Genomic DNA, 20706 nt, shown 5'->3' on the forward strand with positions numbered 1-20706 from the left:
AAACCAGCGGCGACGAAGAAGACGTTGAGGCGGTAGTTCCTCGCTCGCCGCGCGCGCCCGTCGAGGTGATAGCGGAGGCACGGATGGAGGCCAATCCGCAGTACAACATCGGGGCGTTGTACGAGGTGAACCATCTGGGGCCGGGCAAACTTCAGGCCGTCAGGGACAAATACTGTATCCCTGATCGGTACACTTTGAGGGCGGCCGTCGAAGGGGACCGGGCCAGCAACGATTTTTAGGTCCTTTTCCGCCGGCCTCCGGAGGCCGCGAGTTTGTCGTTGTCGCCATCGACTACTTTACTAAGTGGGTAGAAGCTGAACCTCTGGCCAAGATCACCGAGCAGAACGTCCAGAACGTTTTCTGGAAATCAGTGGTGTGCAGATTCGGGATACCTCGGGTCCTCATAACAGACAATGGCAAGCAGTTTGACTCAAGGAACTTCAGAAAGTTTTGTTCAGATCTGAAGATTGAGCAAAGGTTCACTTCCGTGGCACATCCTCAGACGACTGGACAGATCGAAGTGACGAACAGGACTCTGCTGCAGGGGATAAAGAAAAGACTGGATGATAAGGCCGGACGCTGGGCTGACGAGCTGTACCATGTGCTCTGGGCGTATCGAACTACCCCACGCACTGCAACGGGTGAGTCGCCTTTCAATCTCTCCTTCGGGACAAAAGCTGTGATTCCGGTTGACATCGGTATTCCCTCCCCAAGAATTGTTAACTTCAATGAACAGCTCAATGGGGACGGACTCCGTGTCAACCTCGACTTGCTTGAGGAAGTCCGTGAGGAATCACAAATCAGAGCCGCAACGTATAAGCAGAAGGTGTCCCGCCTTATAGGCCTGGAGGCCCAGGTTGAAGAACTGTGTGTCCTTCCTCTTCTCAGTTTTCTTCACGGCCTCCCTCACTGCCGCTTTCATGGCCGCCTCGATAGCCGCCTTTTCCCTCTGACCGGCTCTCTCCCTCGCAGTTAGGAGATCCTGCACGGCCTGGTTTTTCACCCTCTGCAGCTCGTCCTTCAAGCTGTTGAATTCGGCCTCTTTGATCTGGACGGCTTCGGTAAGCCCGTCCTTGTCCTTTTGGAGCTGGCTCTTCTCGGACTCTATCTGTGTGAGCGTCTCAGAGAAGAGATAACGCTTCTTGGCCATGTCTCTTGAGTAGACCTGGAGTTGATAGAGGGCGGAGGTGATTGCCGCTTCGCAGGTCTCCGGCGCCTCCTTCTCGACGTCCCGCGCCGATTGGTTGCAGATTTTGGACCCCATCAGTTGCCAGAGTGGGAATCGAATGCGGGAATCGAAGGCTCCCAGGGAAGAATCCTGCTTCCTTGGAAAAAAGCAAAGGATGTGTTGTTAAGTTGCTGCATACGGTTATGGATATCATCGAAACAAATCAAATCTGCCCTTTTGTCGCAAAGGAAAGCTAAACAATAGAATGTGGTCATTTTTCTTGCACACGAGATGTGTTTGGGATGAGACCCAGGGGTGGAGCTACATGTAGCATTAGGGAGGCAGCTACCCCCGTTGAGTTGGGCCAAACTCCTTAATAGGCCCAAATCAATTGGGCCCAGCCCCCTTTGAAGCCTGCCCCCTTATGTATAAATCCTAGCTTCGCCAGTGATGAGACCCATACCTTATTGGTGGACGGTGGCCTTATATGATGTTCCAAAAGATCGGCAGTTTCGATATCATACGCATGCCCTTCTATAGGACCCAAAAATTATCGTTTACCATTGATCGTGGAAGTGACTTTTAACATAGTTGTTCTCATATTTATTAAGGATGGAGAATGATTAAATGCATGTGTTAAATTTGAATTTCTCATAAGATTTACACATGATATCTACGAGCTTGATGAACTATTCATAAATTTTGAGCTTTGATTTGGAAAATCTCATTCAAATCCCCAAGAGTTAGTGAATAATTCAGAAATCTTTAAAGCTTAAAATGGGGCGTCAAAAGTTCGGAATATTTCACAAAAAGACCAATCATTTGGAGAATTTGTAGCAAAGCCGCTAAGCATGCATTGTATCTTATAGTTGAATTTTCTAAAGTTTCATTTCCTTTGTGGGTATTCAAATGTATGGTTGGTTCAAGGGCTCATGACTACTCATCAAGCTGCAAAGCCTAGACCAGCTTTTTTTTACGGTGATCAGGCACCAACAAGGGCGGGGCATCCACCCTTCGTATTTGATCCAACTGCAGCGCACTTTTTCACCTTTTTAAGAGGCTGATGTTGAATCAAGTATCAAGGATGGATGTCCCGCCCTTGTTTGTGCCCGATCTGGCACCATATAATTTCTAGTAAAAAAGAACTGAAAGAGGGGAAAAACCAAACAGAGAGCCCAAAACAATCAAGGAGGAAGTCGAAAACTTCCAACTCCTCCTTCAAGGAGTTGCCCTCTACTTAGATTAAAGCAATAAATTTACCTATTCCAGCTCTCTCTCTGCTTAGATTAAAGCAATAAATTTAAGCGATAAATTTTGGGTGATGATATTTTCACCCCTGCCGTACTTGCACATACCCTTTAAGACGATTTGACATAAAGTTGCCCACTTTTCACGTCAAATCAGGTTATACGCGGGGCGTGCACGTAATGTAGGGGGCAAAAATATCATCTCCCTAAATTTTACCTATTCCAGCAAAATTGTAAATCCTTTTGTTTTAGGTATGACTAACTCCACACCATGAAGGTTAGACGACCTCTACAATTAATTTAAGGGCGTTAATGAACCCAGATGGTCTGATATATCCGAATAATCCGAACGTTAAATGACGGGACTATGGCACAACACCTTTATCCGAACCCTGGGCCTATTGGATCCATATCCCAAGGCCCAAAAATTATTTCGGATCATGACCTAGACGTACGACGCTTCATGACAAAATCTTAATCGAGCAGCCTAGATCTGACTGGAGGACGTCAGTGTACAATAATACCCTCGTATTTTCTTTCATTGATTTCGATTCATGAGGGGTATTTTTGTAACTTTAAAAAGTCATTTTCTCAAACCAACAAACAATATTTTATTTATTTGCTCCTCCTTGTGACGATGATTGTCCTTAATGTCTAATCAGGTGTCCTTTACATTGGATCAGGTATTTCCAACGAGAGATTACTATGGCATAAGCGGGCAAGACGTGGTACTTGATTCGATCGGAAATCAAGCTCTCGATGAACTCTTCAATCCTGAGTAGCTGGGGTAGAATGTTTTCTTCACTATGCTCGATATGAAGGATGTTTTTATGGAAGTGAGGTGAATCTCCATATGCCATCTTTGACTCATGTGCTTCAATTGAAAATTTCGTAATGATGCTCTCTTAAGTGATTCGGGCTCTCCAGGAGCTTCAAATGACGTTGGCAGCATAGTTGGTATACAAGAAATTTACTCGGGCAATTTTGTATCTCCACTGTCACTCCCCGACCCCACTGTGTAGATATTGTCTGGTTCTGGGTCATCGACCCTCCCCGGTTTTATTTTCCAGTAGCACTAACTGTGCCCGACCCACTCCGTGGGGCCCGCCTCTTGGAGATGCTGAAAACACGTCTACACGGGGAGAGGAAAAATTCACATATATATAGCCCAACAACTTTTCCTCACTTTCTGATGTGGGATCTAAGAATCCACCCCCCTTAGGGCCCCGCGTCCTCGCTGGCACACCATACTAGATGGTACCGAGAAGATCCCTTTAGGACTGACGGCCCAAATCTTGCTATCCAGTATCCACAGTTCTACATACTATAGTGGTGTTAGGCAACAGTAAACATGCTTGCCATATTCATGCATGTGACACCAAGTCCAATTAACATGGATCTCATTATTATGTAACCAATCAACGCATGGGCCAGTTCACACACACATATACACATGCCAATGAAATGAAAATGTTAATAGCTTTGTATGTTCTACCTAATTTCATTTACCGGCAGTACAGATGGTAGGCAAAAACATAAATTATTAGCTGAGCTACCCAAGCTTTTAGTCATGCTGATGGCTTGTTTATGTGGCATAGCTTTTTATACCTATAAAAATTTGGTTAGGTCCCATCCAAGAATGACCTACAGGATTAATACAGATTTCTGTCCCTGGTATAAATAATCATCTCACTTACAATTTTATTGGTTGAGAAAAGTACGGAAAGCTGGCTCATGTTTTGAGAAATTACGGATTTCGGGCACCTTCTAAAACAAGAATGAAACACGGGCTAATTTTCAAAATCGGGTGGTGAAAAGACCCTGATACCCTTTTGACATCGACAGAGTCCTCCTTTTTCATTACTGCCTATTAAATTGGCGCGCTTCATGAGGCTTCTTTTGGTTCTTTTGAATGTGTATTTGAACCGATAGAACCTTGGGTTCGTTTCTATCTTGGCCGTTGGAAATAATTAGAGACGGATGGATGCTTGACACATGTTGGAAAACTTTTTGAAACACTGACGTTATATATTGAATACTTTTTGGAACGCTGACGTTATCTTTTCCCACTTCTCTTTTGGCTTAGAACGGTAACGTTATTGAATACGTTTCTTTTGGCTTAGAATCTTTTTCCTTCTCTTTTGGTCCTCATTATTTACGCCAGCATACCCATTATTTCCGCCGGCGTACACCCTATTTTCGCTTACACCCTATTTCCGCCGGCATACCCCATTATTTACACTGGCGTACCCATTATTTTCGCCAGCATACCCATGAATTCCGCCAGCGTACACCCTATTTCCGCTTACACCCTGTTTACGCCGGCGTACCCCATTATTTACGCAGGCGTACCCATTATTTCGGCAGGCGTACCAATGAATTCCGCTGGCGTACACCTTATTTCTGTCAGTGTATCCCTTTATTTACGCCCGCGTACACCCTATTTCCGCTTACACCTTATTTCCGCCGGCGTACCCCATTATTTACACTAGCGTACCCATGAATTCCGCCAGCGTACACCCTATTTCCGCTTACACCCTGTTTACGCCTGCGTACCCCATTATTTACGCAGGGGTACCTATTATTTCGACTGGCGTACACCCTATTTCCGCTTGCACCTTATTTCCGTCAATGTATCCCTTTATTTACGCCCGCGTACACCCTATTTCCGCTTACACCATATTTCCGCCGGCGTACCCCTTAATATTCCAGCGGCGTACTATAGAATCCGGTGATATTATCAACCAAAAGGGATGTGAGAAATAATAAAATATTCAATAACGTCGTTGTTCTAAGCCAAAAGAGACGTATTCAATAACGTTACCGTTATAAGCCAAAAGAGAAGTGAGAAAAGATAATGACTTTGGGTTGTCAGCGTTCCAAAAAGTTTTCCAACACGTGTCAAGCATCCATATGTCTCTAGTTACTTCTGACGGCCAAGATAGAAACGAACCCAAGGTTTTGTCGGTTCAAATACACATTCAAACGAACCAAAAGAAGCCTCGTGAAGCACACCAATTTAAGAGGCAGTAATGAAAAAGGAAGACTGTCGATGTCAAAAGGGTATTAGGGTCTTTTGACCACCCGATTTTGAAGATTAGCCCGTGTTTCATTCTTGTTTTAAAAGGTGCCCGTAATCCGTAATTCCTCGAAACATGAGCCTCCATTCCGTACTTTTCTCTTATTAGTTTTTGACACCTTTCAATTAGGGTTGCAAACGAGCCGAGTCGAGCCGAGCTTAGCTTTGGGGTGTTCGGGCTCGGCTCGTTAAGTTTGAGGCTCGGCTCGTGACGAGCTTTTTTTTTCGGCTCGCCAAAATTCCACAAAGCTCGAGCTAAGCTCGGCTCGGCTCGTTTAGTAAACAAAACGAGCCCGAGCCGAGCTTTTAATGACCCGTGCCTAAAAGATCAAATAAATACGATTAAGTAACATATATATATATATATATATATATATATATAACATTTGAGACTTTTGACACCTGAATGGTGGTTGGTTGCTACTTGCCACATGACTCTAGCTGAACAATAATTTAACGGTCGATGTGACGTGTCCATTGTCAAACCACGCAAATACGCAATGGAAAAGAAGCTGTGGGGCATTAAAATCGAATTTATTATCCGGTTTATAAAAAGAAACACGAAAAAAATACAACTTAAAATCCCACCTTTCATCTTACAATTTGCTTGCCTCTCTCCATGTCTAACTCCAACCAAATCTCACCTCCTCCCATCCCTCTAGACATAGAGAAAGATATGGAAACATCCCAAACCCAAGAACCCAACAAAGAGGGCCTCACCAAAGCCACAAAAACAGCCTTTCTAGTGATAAATTCTATCATTTTTTCCATAGGTAACATTGGTGGCCCCTTACTTCTTCGTCTATACTTCGTACGTGGTGGCAAAAGAAAATGGCTATCAAGCTGGCTAGAAACAGGTGGATGGCCAATTATGTTAATCCCTCTGTAATACCCGGTCCCAAGTATTTGGGTAATTATCCTTATCAAAGTGAACATATGATTTTTTTTTATAATGGGTGTCATTATAAAAAATTAAGCCAAGATTAATTGTTAGAAATGGGTGTTAGTATCAAATAAAAGTTGTGAATTTTCTTTGATATGGGTAATAATATCAAATGGACTAAAGTTAAATTAGGAATCAAATATGCAATCATTTTCAATATTCAATCATAAGGTAACAATCATGTGCTATTATCATCAATGACTAAAGTTAAATTAGGAATCAAATATGCAATCATTTTCAATATTCTATCTTAAGATAGCAATCATTTCAATATTGAAAAAGAAAGAAATGTGTGGGATGTTTGGAACCTTACGAGACTACAACCTTCTTCTTTTTTTTTCTCTCCACTCTCTTCCTCTCATTGGATGAAGGTTAGTTGGTTAAATTAGGAATCAAATATGCAATCATTTTCAATATTTTATCTTAAGGTAGCAATCATTTCAATATCTCGTAAGGTTCCAAACATCCCACACATTTCTTTCTTTTTCAATATTGAAATGATTGCTATCTTAAGATAGAATATTGAAAATGATTGCATATTTGATTCCTAATTTAACTTTAGTCATTGATGATAATAGCACATGATTGTTACCTTATGATTGAATATTGAAAATGATTGCATATTTGATTCCTAATTTAACTTTAGTCCATTTGATATTATTACCCATATCAAAGAAAATTCACAACTTTTATTTGATACTAACACCCATTTCTAACAATTAATCTTGGCTTAATTTTTTATAATGACACCCATTATAAAAAAAAATCATATGTTCACTTTGATAAGGATAATTACCCAAATACTTGGGACCGGGTATTACATCATACCCCCCTAAAAAGAATTTCGTCCTCGAATTTCACATACCTGGTGCTTGAAAAAGCTGGGGGTACTTTTCCTGCATCTCCTCCTCAAGCTCCCAAGTTGCCTCTCGCTCAGAGTGATTTCTCCACTGTACCTTGACATAGGGAATGGTGCGTTTTCTAAGAACTTGGTCCTTTCGATCAACGATACGCACCGGGTGTTCCTCATATGACATATCCTCTCTGAGTTGCAAAGGGGCCAATTCTACTACACGGTCCGGGTCCGGAACATACTTCCTCAGCATAGAGACATGGAAGACATTATGCACCCCAGCCAAACTGGGTGGTAGTGCAAGGCGATAGGCAACTGTCCCGACCCTTTTAAGAATTTCGTATGGCCCAACATACTTGGGATTCAACTTTCCTCTAATGCCAAATCTGACCACTCCTTTAGTGGGAGACACCCTCAAGAAAACACGATCTCCAACTTCAAATTCAAGCTCACGCCTCCTGACATCAGCGTAGCTCTTCTGCCTGCTTTGTGCTGCTCGGAGACGCTCTCTGATCAATTGAACCTTTTCTTCTGCCTGATGCACTAGCTCCGGGCCCAAAATCTGCCTCTCACCAACCTCATCCCAATGGATGGGAGACCTGCACTTTCTACCATAGAGGGCCTCATAAGGGGCCATCTGAATGCTGGATTGGTAGCTATTGTTGTATGCGAACTCCACCAAAGGTAACTGCCGATCCCAAGAACCTCTAAAATCCAAGGCACATGCTCTCAGCATGTCTTCCAATATCTGGATCGTCCGTTCTGACTGGCCATCGGTTTGTGGATGATACGCTGTACTGAAGTTCAACCTAGTTCCCAAAGCCTTATGGAAACTCCTCCAGAACTGAGACACGAACCTTGGGTCTCTGTCAGACACAATCGACACTGGCACTCCATGTAGCCTGACAATCTCCTCCAAGTACCACTCTGCCATCTGATCCAATGTCGAACCCACTCTATAAGCCAAGAAGTGAGCCGACTTAGTCAACCTGTCGACTATAACCCAAATGGCATCATTTTTCTTCAATGTCTTTGGCAAACCGGTCACAAAATCCATAGTGATGTGCTCCCATTTCCACTCTGGAATAGGGAGGGGCTCTAACTTCCCGGCAGGTCTCTGATGCTCTATCTTGACCTGCTGGCAGATTATACAACGAGCCACAAACTCTGCAATCTCTCGCTTCATGTTATTCCACCAGAAAATTTCTCTGAGGTCCCTGTACATTTTGGTGCTTCCAGGGTGCACTGAATAAGTAGAACTATGGGCCTCATCCATAATCTCCCTCTTGAGATCCGCATCAGCAGGCACACACAACCGAGTTCCGAACCTCAAGGACCCATCCTCATGGACTCGAAAATCTAATTGGGATCCTGCCTCAACTTCTGCCCTGATCTTATGGAGTCTCTCATCAGTACTCTGAGAAATCTTTATTCTCTCTAACAAAGTGGGCTGAACTCTCAGGTTCGCAATTTGCAGACCAGGCTCGTGCTGTCTTACCTCAATACTCAACCTCCTCAAGTCCTCAATGATCTGCCTTTGATTAGTTATCAAAGATGCCATCTTACCCTGGGCCTTTCTGCTCAAAGCATCTGCTACTACATTAGCCTTCCCTGGATGATAGCTGATGGTCAGGTCATAGTCCTGTAGCAATTCAAGCCATCTCCTCTGACGCATATTTAGCTCCTTTTGCGTGAACAAGTACTTTAGGCTCTTATGGTCAGTGAAGACCTCACATGGCTCCCCATAAAGGTAGTGTCTCCAAATTTTCAATGCAAACACTACTGCTGCTAACTCTAGATCATGCGTCGGATAGTTCTGCTCATATGGCTTCAACTGCCTGGAGGCATAGGCCACTACCTTTCCGTGTTGCATCAACACACAACCTAAACCACTCTTAGAGGCATCACTATATATGGTGAATCCTCCACTCTCAGATGGTATAGTGAGGATTGGGGCCGATACTAACCTTCGTTTCAACTCTTGGAAGCTCTCCTCGCACTTATCAGACCATTCAAACTTGGTTCCCTTATGCGTTAGACGGGTCAGTGGTACGGCAATCCGTGAAAATCCCTCTACGAATTTCCTGTAATATCCCGCCAGACCTAAGAAACTGCGAATTTCGGCGACATTAGACGGCCTGCTCCAATCCACTACGGCCTCAATCTTTTGGGGGTCCACAGACACTCCATCCTTAGAAATCACATGCCCCAGAAAAGCCACTCTATCAAGCCAAAACTCACACTTCTTGAATTTCGCATATAGCTGCTCTGCTCTCAATACCTGCAACACCTGCTTTAAGTGATTTTCATGCTCTTCATGGCTCTTTGAGTAGATTAGGATGTCATCTATGAACACTACTACAAATCTGTCTAAGAATGGCTTGAACACCCTATTCATCAAATCCATAAATGCCGCGGGTGCGTTAGTCAAACCAAATGGCAACACTAAGAACTCGTAGTGTCCATATCTAGTCCTGAAAGCTGACTTGGGCACATCTTCTGGCTTGATCTTCAACTGATGGTAACCCGAGCGAAGATCGATCTTAGAGAATACTTTAGACCCCTGTAACTGATCAAATAGATCCTCGATCCTGGGCAATGGATACTTATTTCTCACAGTTACCTTGTTTAGCTCTCTATAATCGATGCACAACCGCATACTCCCATCTTTCTTCTTCACAAATAGCACTGGTGCACCCCAAGGAGAAACACTAGGTCTGATCAACCCCTTATCAAGAAGTTCTTGCAACTGCCCACTCAACTCCTTAAGCTCTACTGGAGCCATTCGATAGGGAGCCTTAGAAATGGGACCCGTGCTAGGTACAAGATCAATGGAGAATTCGATCTCTCTATCTGGAGGCAACCCCGGCAAGTCTTCAGGGAATACATCAGGGAAGTCTCGTACAATTGTGATGTCCTCTAGCCTGAGGGCCTCCTGACTGACTTCTGATATAGAGGCAAGAAATCCCTCACAACCCTTCCTTAACAATCTGCTAGCCTTGCAAGCCGAAATGATTTGGGTGGGCGCACCACCAGGACTACCAATAAAACTGAACCTTCGCTGTCCTGGCATCTGAAAAGTCACTAACTTACTGTGACAGTCTAGGCTGGCATGATTAGCAGCCAGCCAATCCATCCCAAGAATAACATCAAAATCCTTCATCTCCAAGACTACCAAATCAGCGGGTAACTCCCTGTCACCGATCTTCACTGCACACGACTTGCAAATCCTGTCGGTAATCAGGCTACCTCCTACAGGTGTGTCTACACATAACTCTACATCTAAAGGCTCATGAACTAATCCATGCTTCACAACAAACCGGGATGATATAAAAGAATGTGAGGCACCCGAATCAAATAATACACATGCATAGACCGAAGCTATTGGAAGGGTACCTGTCATAGGTTAACCCATTCCCACTATTAACTAAGCAAACATAGGTTAACCTATTCCCACTATTAACTAAGCAAACATCAAAATGCAATACGTTGAAATTTTATAGACATTTATATGAATAAGAATATCAACAACTAACTAATGACATACCTGTCACCACTGCATTAGAGGCCATAGCGTCCTGCTCGGTTAGTGCATAGACTCGGCTTGGGATCCTCTGCTTCTTATTCCATGCCTGATTCTCTCCTGTGGGCGGGACTCGCACCGCTGGAGGTGCCCGATTCTCTCCTGTGGGCGGAACTCGCGCTGCTGGGGGTGCTCCTGAAAACTGAAAATTTCTCTTCCGAGGACAATCTGCTACCTTGTGACCCAACTGGCCACACTCAAAACATGCCCCAGTGATCCATGGGCAATCCTTTTCTGCATGATGTTTCTTGCATTTGGCACACAAGCTAGACCTCTGACCAGCACTCTGATGCTGCGGGCGATGGTCGCCTGACCTCTGCTGTGATCCACCTCCCTGGCGGTAGGAATTAGGCCTCTTAGATGGCTCTCCTGAAATCTGGCCATCCTGCTGACCTCCTGCCCTGAATCTCTTCTTCTGCTGGTCCCTATGCTGTTGGGACCTGATGACTCCTTCCTCAACCTGTAAAGCCTTACTCAACACATCTGCATAGGTTTTAAGCTGGAAATCTTTTACTCGATGCCTGATAGGCTCCCTGAGTCCGTCTTGGAAACGGCGAGCAAGAAGCCCGTCGTCCTCCATGACCGATATGGGTGCAAACATCCCCAATCTCGTAAACTCTGCCTCATAATCTATGACAGATCTGTTCCCTTGCTTTAAATTGAAAAAATCATTTTCCTTAAGAATCCTCACACTATCAGGAAAATATTTGTCATAGAAAGCTGTAGAGAATTCATCCCATGCAATGATAGCGCTCCCCCTGACACGCTTCTCCATCTTCCACCAAGCATCTGCACTTCCTCTAAGCATGAACGTGGCAGCTACTACTTTGTCCGGCGCTGCCATCCCCAGAAATTCAAAGATTTTCTCGGTCTCTTGCAACCATTCATCAGCCACGAGAGGATCAGTGGTCCCTCCAAATGTATTGGCCATCCTCCGAAACTCGGTCATCCTATTCTGCTGACGAGGCTCGACCTGTGGCGGATGATGCTGAGGCTGCTGCTGCTGTTGGGTCACCACCCCAACCAAAGTCTCCATCATCCGCTCTAATCGGGGTAACCCTTGCTCTTCCTGATGAGTCCCTCCCTCTGCAGTATGGATGATAGGGGTGGGAGGCTCCTCCTCTTGCGCCTGATTTGGCTGCACTGGAGCCGGTATAGGGTTTCGCTGAAGTCGGGTCGTGCTACGAGCAAGGTCAGTCATTCTCTTGGTACGAGCCATACCTATCCCAACAATAGCAAACACTAGTAAGGCTCTAGATTATAAAATACCTACATCTAATCGGAAGGTAAGTAGTAAAAATTGTAAAAATACAATTTGCCTTTACCTAAGTAGTAAAAATACAATTTGCCTTTGCCTAAGGTCCTGTAGTAAAAATACAATTTGCCTTTGCCTAAGGTCCTACCGGTTCTTAAACCTATTGCTCTGATACCACTTTACTGTCACGCCCCGAACCCATAATTCTAGGTAAGGTGCACGTGACAGCCGCCGCCGCACTCTCTTCCTCTCATTGGATGAAGGTTAGTTGGTTAAATTAGGAATCAAATATGCAATCATTTTCAATATTTTATCTTAAGGTAGCAATCATTTCAATATTGAAAAAGAAAGAAATGTGTGGGATGTTTGGAACCTTGCGAGGCTACAACCTTTTCTCTCCACTCTACAACCTTTTCTCTCCACTCTCTTCTCTACAACTTTCTCACCACAACCTTTTCTCTCCACTCTCTTGCCTACAACTTTTTCTCTCCACTCTCTTCTCTCATTGGATGAAGGTTAGTTGTTGTGGGATTTAGAAAGGGGTGGTGTTGATGAAGGTTAGTAGTTGTGGGCTTTAGAAAGGGGTGGTGTTGATGAAGATTAGTTGTTGTGGGCTTTAGAAAGGGGTGGTGTTGATGAAGGTTAGTTGTTGTGGGCTTTAGAAAGAAGAAATATAGGTGTTGGATGTAGTTGTTGTGGGCTTTAGAAAGAAGAAATATAGGTGTTGGATGTAGTTGTTGTGGGCTTTAGAAAGAGGGAATATAGGTGGTGTTTGAGGCCATTGAGATGCTTGTAACTCTCCTACATTGGGATGCTTGTAACTCTCCTACAAGACCAAGTTCTACACCACTTTAGAACCATTGCAAAACAGTCCTAGAAGCCATTGCAAAACAGTCCTAGAAGCCATTGCAAAACAGTCCTAGAAACCTCTGCAAATTGCTATTGCTGCCGGTAAATAAACTACTTTCCACCATCTTGTTGCCATAACCTTGTGTCCAAGAATCAAGGCCTACAAGACCTCATATTCCATCACATATGTCTTGAGATCAACTACGGTTGGGTGGATCTTCATCACGAATAATTGCCAAAATTCTGTAAGTTCATATTCTTACTCAGTCACCTTCTAGTTTCAGCTTTGCAAATTCCCTTCCTTGACAAGAACAAAAAGGAGGAAAAGAGTAGTCTTAATTAAATAAATTTGGTTGAGCAAATGGGATTGGAGTTTAGGTGCGAATAAATTTGGTTGAGCAAATGGGATTGGAGTTTAGGTGCGATGTGTTAGAAATGAGTTTTTAGAGCCGTCCTAATTTCTTTTCTTTTTAGAGGCACAATCAAATATGAAATCTTATTTAATAGGGACTGTTACACATTAGGATAGTTAAATGACCTTGGTTTACTTACTAATGTGAAGGGGAAAAAGAGGAGTTTTTGTCAACGTCAACGTCGTCCTAGAGAAAACAAAACAAAGTCAGAAATTCGTGCAAGAGGTAGGTGATCCTACCCTATGTCAGTGTATTATCAAATAATTACATTAGCTAAGTTGAAAGCTTTCTATTTCAATTTTTGCATATCTACTTTGACTTGGAACTTCTTTTGGAGAAGATTTTTACTGAACGTTTTTTTTAGTATGTCATTCTACATAGTTGAATATCATTATGCATGGTATCCTTTAGTCTTGACATGTTTTCATCCCTATACATAAAAAGCTTTATGAAGAACATGATTTAGAAAACTAGAATTCATGAAGCAACAATTTGAAAAGCACTTTGTTTACGATATGTTTTCGTAGATTTGAAATGAGGGAAGTTCCCTATGGCTTGAAGCGTTACAAATTTATGGCATGGTATTGCAAACATTAAAATTGCTTCTCTCTATAATTGCATACAGTCTTGGTATGGAATGGATTCCGCCAGTAAGGTTGATCTCTGGTGGGGATCTAGTGCCCAACCTACCAGTGGGTGAGTACACTGGACGTGATCACGTAGACCGGTCAAATTTTATCTACCCGTAAGGTTGATCTCGGGCGGCCAGTAGGGAGTCCTCTGGCTATTGATATTGTGACATTGCGCACTTTTGGACCTGTGAGTCCTGCGAACGAGTGTTCGCCTTGGGTTACGCTACTTGCCAATAAGGTTGGAAATTGGCCACAGAGAAGACTGTTATGTTTGAAAATATATTACTGTTAAGTATTTGATTTCCAAGTGGAAAAATGCAAAATCAAGTGTTTGAAAATATATATTCTTGTCATTGATTTCCAAGTGAAAAACTGCATAACCGAGTGGTTGGAACTGTTTTGTAAAAACATGTATTTTTCTTATATAGCTTATGTAGAAATGATCTTTTTAATTCTTATCAATTTCTGCATTGGCTAAATTTTATGGCATGCTACGTCTTTTCCGCACAAGTTTGTTTTTGTTTTCCTATTAGCTGGCTTGGATTTGGAAAACCGGCTGGGCTGTTAGCTCATTATGTGGTTTAACAAATTTCAGATACAGAGGAGCGGCAGTAGATTTGCTGAGATCAGGCACTTGGATTGGAGCCTAGGAGATTTGTTCTTTATTTCATTGTTCCAATTTAGAAACCTTTGATATTTTATTAAGGTGATTGTCTTGAAATAATTATTGTTGGATTTAGACTTATGGACCTAATCTATATTTGTATTTCATTATGAGACTAAAATTTCCGCATTTATTAGTTACTCTGATTGTTGAGAATAGTTGATCGAAAAAGGAGCCTTGCATGCTTGTGGGGGCGACCCTATGGGCGTGCGGCGGCTGTCACGTGCGCCTTACCTAGAATTATGGGTTCGGGGCGTGACACCCTCTCTTAATCTCTTATCACAATCGTCGATTAAAAGACGGTAACACCGCAAAAGTCTTCTTCATAACACCTCGTCTCTTCATAGCCTGCTTTGTGTTAGGAATTCTCACTGGTATGGATGATTATTTATACGCCTTTGGTGTTTCTTATCTTCCTGTTTCTACATCAGCTCTTCTCATCTCAAGTCGATTAGCCTTTACTGCAGTTTTCGCTTTGGTTATTGTTAAGCAGAAATTCAGTCCTTATTCGATAAATTCGGTTGTTTTATTAACCGTTGGAGCGATTATTCTTGGATTACATACGAATGGGGATAGACCTAAGAATGAAACGAATTTTCAGTATTGGTCTGGGTTTTTTATGACTATTGGTGCAGCTGCTTTGTATGGACTAGTGTTGCCTTTGGTGGAGCTTACTTATATTAAAGCAAAGCAGGAAATAACGTATAGTTTGGTTATGGAGATGCAGTTGGTGTTGTCTTTCTTCGCTACTGCTTTTTGCACTGTGGGGATGTTGGTAGATAACGATTTTCAGGTATCAATCTCTCTCTCTCTCTCTCTCTCTCTCTCTCTCTCTCTCTCTCTCTCTCTCTAGAAAGTACAAGAACAGCTAGATTGGGCACGTGCAGTATTTTTTTTTTTTTCAAAAATACTGGACCATACAGGCTTACACCATAGGATGATCCAAACCGTCCATTTGATGCGCGACAACGTAAGTTGTGCCCCAAAAATCATCTATTCAGGAACTGCATATTATGAAAACCTCAATAGATTGTAGGGATAGGAATCATTCTAATGGAAATGATTTTTGGGACGCAAGGTGTATATGTTGTGGCCCATCAAATTGATGGTTTGGATCATCCTATGGTGTAAGGCATACGGTACTTTTGGAAAAATATTGGACTATATGGGCTCGCACCATATCACTTAGATTTTGCGGGGGTATTTGATTGATGAGATTTGCCGTGATTTTTCAATTTCTACAGTGGGTTCCACTTCATCGAATGATCCAAATCGTTCATTAGTTGGGCTACAGCATAAATAGGCTGTACCCTGTAAATAATCTCCATAGGATTATCCTAACCCTCCAATCTGGAGAGGGACTGCATATTACAGATACTTTTAGAGATCGGAGGGTTATAATCATTGTATGAAGATGATTTAAGGGGTGCAGCTTATTTACATTGTGACACAGCAAATGAACGGTTTGGATCATCCTATGATGTGGGCCCACTGTACTTTAAAAAAAATACTAGACCTCACTCTCACACAGCATATAAAATGTCTTTGATTTGTCCGATTAAAATATTTGGGTATTTGAGTCATAGAGAAGAAAAATTGAACTATCACTGTTTTTCTTAGGGCAGTGATATCTCCCCCCCGCCCCTCTAATGGACATGGATATCACCTCCGCCGCCGCCGCAAACCACCCTCCCCCCCCCCGCGCCGTGAAACAGAGGACGTTTACTTTTAAGCCTTTTGGAGGTAACGGTGGCTCCTCCACCCCTTCCCATATGGGGAAAAATATCCATGGGGGGGGGGGGGGGGGGGGGGGGGGGTGGGGGGGGATCTCTCTCTCCTTTAAACCGCCCCATCCTTCTCCTTCTCTCACCACTTGAGAAACTAAATTTTTCATGAAAAAAAAGGGATAATTACATTTACACCGCCTCTAGTTTCTGACACATCCACTTCCATCCGAATCCAAAGCGTTTGGTAGTGTTTGGATTCGGGTATGGGCCCACATTATTTGGATGATCCAAAGTGTTCATTTGATGGGTCCTGACATAGATAGGGTGTGCCCAAAAAATCAGCTCCATCGGATCATCCTAACTCTTCAATCTATGGACGAACCTTCAGCTGAGGGGGCAAACCTTAAACAAATTCAAACTACAGGGGTGTATTTGTCACTTTTTAAACTATAGGGGTGGAAGTGGATGTGTCAGAAACTAGAGAGGGTGTAAATGTAATTATCCCAAAAAAAATTCATGGTTTTCAAACATGGCTCAAGTGTTATGAATTTAGGGCTCAAAACAACCCTCCGCAGTGACCCGTTAACAGTCCAAATATGGAAGCATCTTTACGATTTTGTGTGTTAACCAAATTACACAAACCCGATGTCGTCTAGGATCCCTCCCCAGTTGGCCGTGCTTCGATCACATTCTTCAACCTTCTTCACCAGGGGATCCAAAATCTCTTTAATCCGTATTCATCCTAATACACTCTATGAAGATGTTTATTTACGTTTTTCGCTTCTTCACCAACCGGAGACTCTTTTTGCTTCAAAAAATCTCTCAACAACGACTACAACATTTCCCACATAGATAAGGAACTTCTACTGGTGAAACAACCCACTAAAAGGGGCTCTTAATAAGAACCCTATCATAAACCGTTAATTCCCAAAGTAGAAATTTTTTTGCATGCCTCGATCTTGCAAATGAGATATGCCTTCAGTATTGAGCTTGGACCCACTGGGTCACCCTGTGATGACAAATTAAATCAGTGGTTCAAAACTACCAAGCACTTATGCCCTGTGTGCTTTTAGTCATAGTCGTCTTCATTCGTCGAACATATTATTTTATCTCTGCACTTACAACACTATTATTTCAATATGTTTAAAAGAACTTCACATGATTTATGAAGAAACATGTGATGGCCAAACAAATATTTTCCATAGAAACACATGGGGCAGGGAAAGACCATTAGTTCAGGAGTTCATGACTCAACCTTGGGACAGCATACAATCTTGGCCCATGTGTCTCAATTGCTTTAATGAGTAAACCTAGAGATAGCTTGTCTAAAAGCTTATTAAAGCAATGTTAGCATAGTGAATTAGTGATAGCTTGTCCGAAAGCTCATTAAAGAACTTCACATGTCTAGTGTGCTCTTCCCCCATCATTTTCCATCTTCCAATGATCCAAATCTTAGTAACCTGGTCTGCTCAATGTCAAATCATATATTAGGCCCGGATTGATTTGGATTTTGAGAAATGATTGAGAGTCCAATACTGTTTCATTTGGAGTCAAATAATCAATTTTGGACTCATAATCCAAAACAAACAGGGCCTTAGGAATTGGTCCGCACAAACCTAGTCCTAATATAGGACAGAATATGTCAAAGGGAATTAATATATTGGCCGCTGCTTTTATTTACTTGGGACAGCCTCCTATAGTGTAAAAGAGTAGTCATAAATACACTAGAGGGGGCCCTTCTGAGTAAAAAAGAAGGGGGCGAATATATCACTTCCCTATGCCAAAATTAGCAAATTATGGTCCGGCATGAAAGATATCCCTCAACATATTCCTTACACACTCAGTGCTCATACCCCAAAGATCAAACCCGACCTACACTCACATCCAAGAAAAACCTAATTCTTTTCTCTTTTCCACTCTAAAAGCTCCATTTCTTCTTCTACTCTTTCAATTTCTTTATCTCCTGTACTAACCAAGAAACTTATAGAGAAATCCCATGATTTTAGAAACCATCCAAAGCAATTCTCTTTCTTAATCCCATTAGAAAAATACTAGGGGGAATCTCGATTGCAAGGAAACAAGATACCAAATCCAATAATTTCCATCTTTGGCTTGTTTCTTAGCCACACTGAATAGTTTTTTTTTTTTTTTTGGCGTCTTCACCTTTTGGCCGGCACTGCAAATATCCATCGACCTTCTATCATCACTAGCTATACAAATTATTATTGAATCATCTTGGTCTTAATTCCACCAAACTCGTGGTCTTAATTCCACCAAACTCGTTCAACGGGACCAATGTACATCTGTAGCTTGTTTGGAGTAACTCTCAACTAGTCAACTCTGAAGAGGATTTTCGGCTCGTCTTCTCTACTACTAGAAACTAAACCGTCATGCACTTCACACAATCTGCTTTTATAAAACTTGTCTTTGCATATGAGACCTTGAGTGTGCCCACGTTTCTCTATCTCCAATAATCTATTAAGGTATTATGAACAACACTCATGAATGTAGTTCTCACCAAATGATACAAATCATCACACGTTTTTCCTTTCATCCTTACTGTGTATCCACACGTGATTTTCATGGGTATACTTCCAGCTGAATACCTACAACCGATGGAGTCTAATCGGCCAAAAGATGCTAGATTCTTTCACATCTGTGACATGCATTACACAACTCAAAGTGAATACCCCTTCATTGAATATTGGTTCATATATTTATTCCCAAATTCCTTTATGTCAAAAGTAAATCAGTTACCCAAGAACATAACACATATCCTTCTCTCTTGAATATATATCAAAATATTTTTGTTTGGAGCATGCATGAACAGAGTAACCGATACGTAAGATCAAATCATCTAGAGAAGTAATTTTACCCGGATAGATCAATAGGACATCTTCAATAATCTCATCATGCTCATCCTTGAATCTCACCACCGTATGTCAGCACCATTATCTGAGTTGTCAGCTGGTTTCAGAATATAATTCCACCTGATCTGACCATAACCGAGTAGTGATAGCAATGCACACCTTTTTTTCAAACTATGGATCTCGAACTACCATTTCCAGATCTTTTATAAGATAACCTTATTCTTTGATTCTTACTATGAAGTATGAACAACCAATTTATGAACTTGATCATCATTTCAGTTAGGCCTCCTCCTAATCTTATTTGACAAATTGCATCACTATGATTTCTTTCGACTCCACTATGTCCTTCTCAAAAAGTGGCGTAGTTAATAGATTTCCATACAAAACATGAAGAGAAGTGAAAAGCACAAAGGCAGTTTCTACTTCATCTTTGCATTAACCTTGTGGAGCTAATCCTAGGAAAGAAACTCATCTCTCTCTCTCATATGGGTTTATGACATAAATGTTACAGGTTATTCCAAGAGAAGCAAGAGAATTTGAACTTGGCGAGGTAAAATATTATGTGCTTCTCGCCGCGAGTGCAATTGTTTGGCAGTTCTTCTTCCTAGGAATGGTGGGTGTTATTTCATCTTCTTCATCTCTGCATGCGGGAGTTATCATTGCAGCTCTTATCCCTGTCATAGAGGTCTTAGCCGTCTTCATCTTCAAAGAGAAATTCGGTGCTGAAAAGGGCGTTTCCCTTGCTCTTTCTCTTTGGGGTTTTGCCTCCTACTTGTATGGAGAGATGAGGAAAATGAAGAAAGAAAAGCTTGCAGATAGAGAGAAAGAAAAGCTTATAGCTGAAGAGAGCTTACCTCATTCATAGTACCCAATTAGCATTTCTTTATGTAAGGATAATTGTATGAATATACGTTAGCATGGATTGATGATCTTGATTTGCCTTGAAGAATTGGTGTCCCAAACGTTCATCTGGTGGACCCCCAATGTGGATTGGATTGGAGTCAATTTTTCATTAACTCTGATGATTTAAATGTGGTTTTGATTTAGTAAGGCAAAAAACTCAATCTCGAACTCGAACAAGAACTCAACCAAGGTGAAACCGAGTCGATTCGGGTGAGAATCTTCCAAGTGATTTTGAATTTCTTGGGAAACAGGCTGGTCGATCCAGTTGGCCAAACTGCATTTTCTAAATTTTTCTATTTTTTTCATTCACCGTGCCTAAAAGAAGTGGGTAGAGAATGGTTGCTGCAAGCAAACTAAAAATTAGCAACTCAAATCTTGTATTGATGGCTGGAACCAGTCCATTAGGGCCACAGTAGACTAAAAACCTCACAAGACAAAACACATATAGCCGTTAGACCACTGGCCTGCAAATGGATGGTTCAGCTAAAATAGTTCACATTCAACAAACGAAAGTGTAAAA

General features: G+C 42.2%; 1 pseudogene; it reads left to right on the top strand.

The window, feature by feature from the left end:
• Window positions 1–6068: 6068 nt before the first annotated feature.
• LOC143848450 (purine permease 3-like) lies at window positions 6069–20249 on the top strand (annotated as a pseudogene).
• Window positions 20250–20706: the final 457 nt, after the last annotated feature.

The sequence above is a fragment of the Tasmannia lanceolata genome, unplaced genomic scaffold (genome assembly GCF_043159265.1).
Source record: "Tasmannia lanceolata isolate RefF3 unplaced genomic scaffold, GAP_Taslan_0.1 ptg000016l, whole genome shotgun sequence".
Taxonomy (NCBI): domain Eukaryota; kingdom Viridiplantae; phylum Streptophyta; class Magnoliopsida; order Canellales; family Winteraceae; genus Tasmannia; species Tasmannia lanceolata.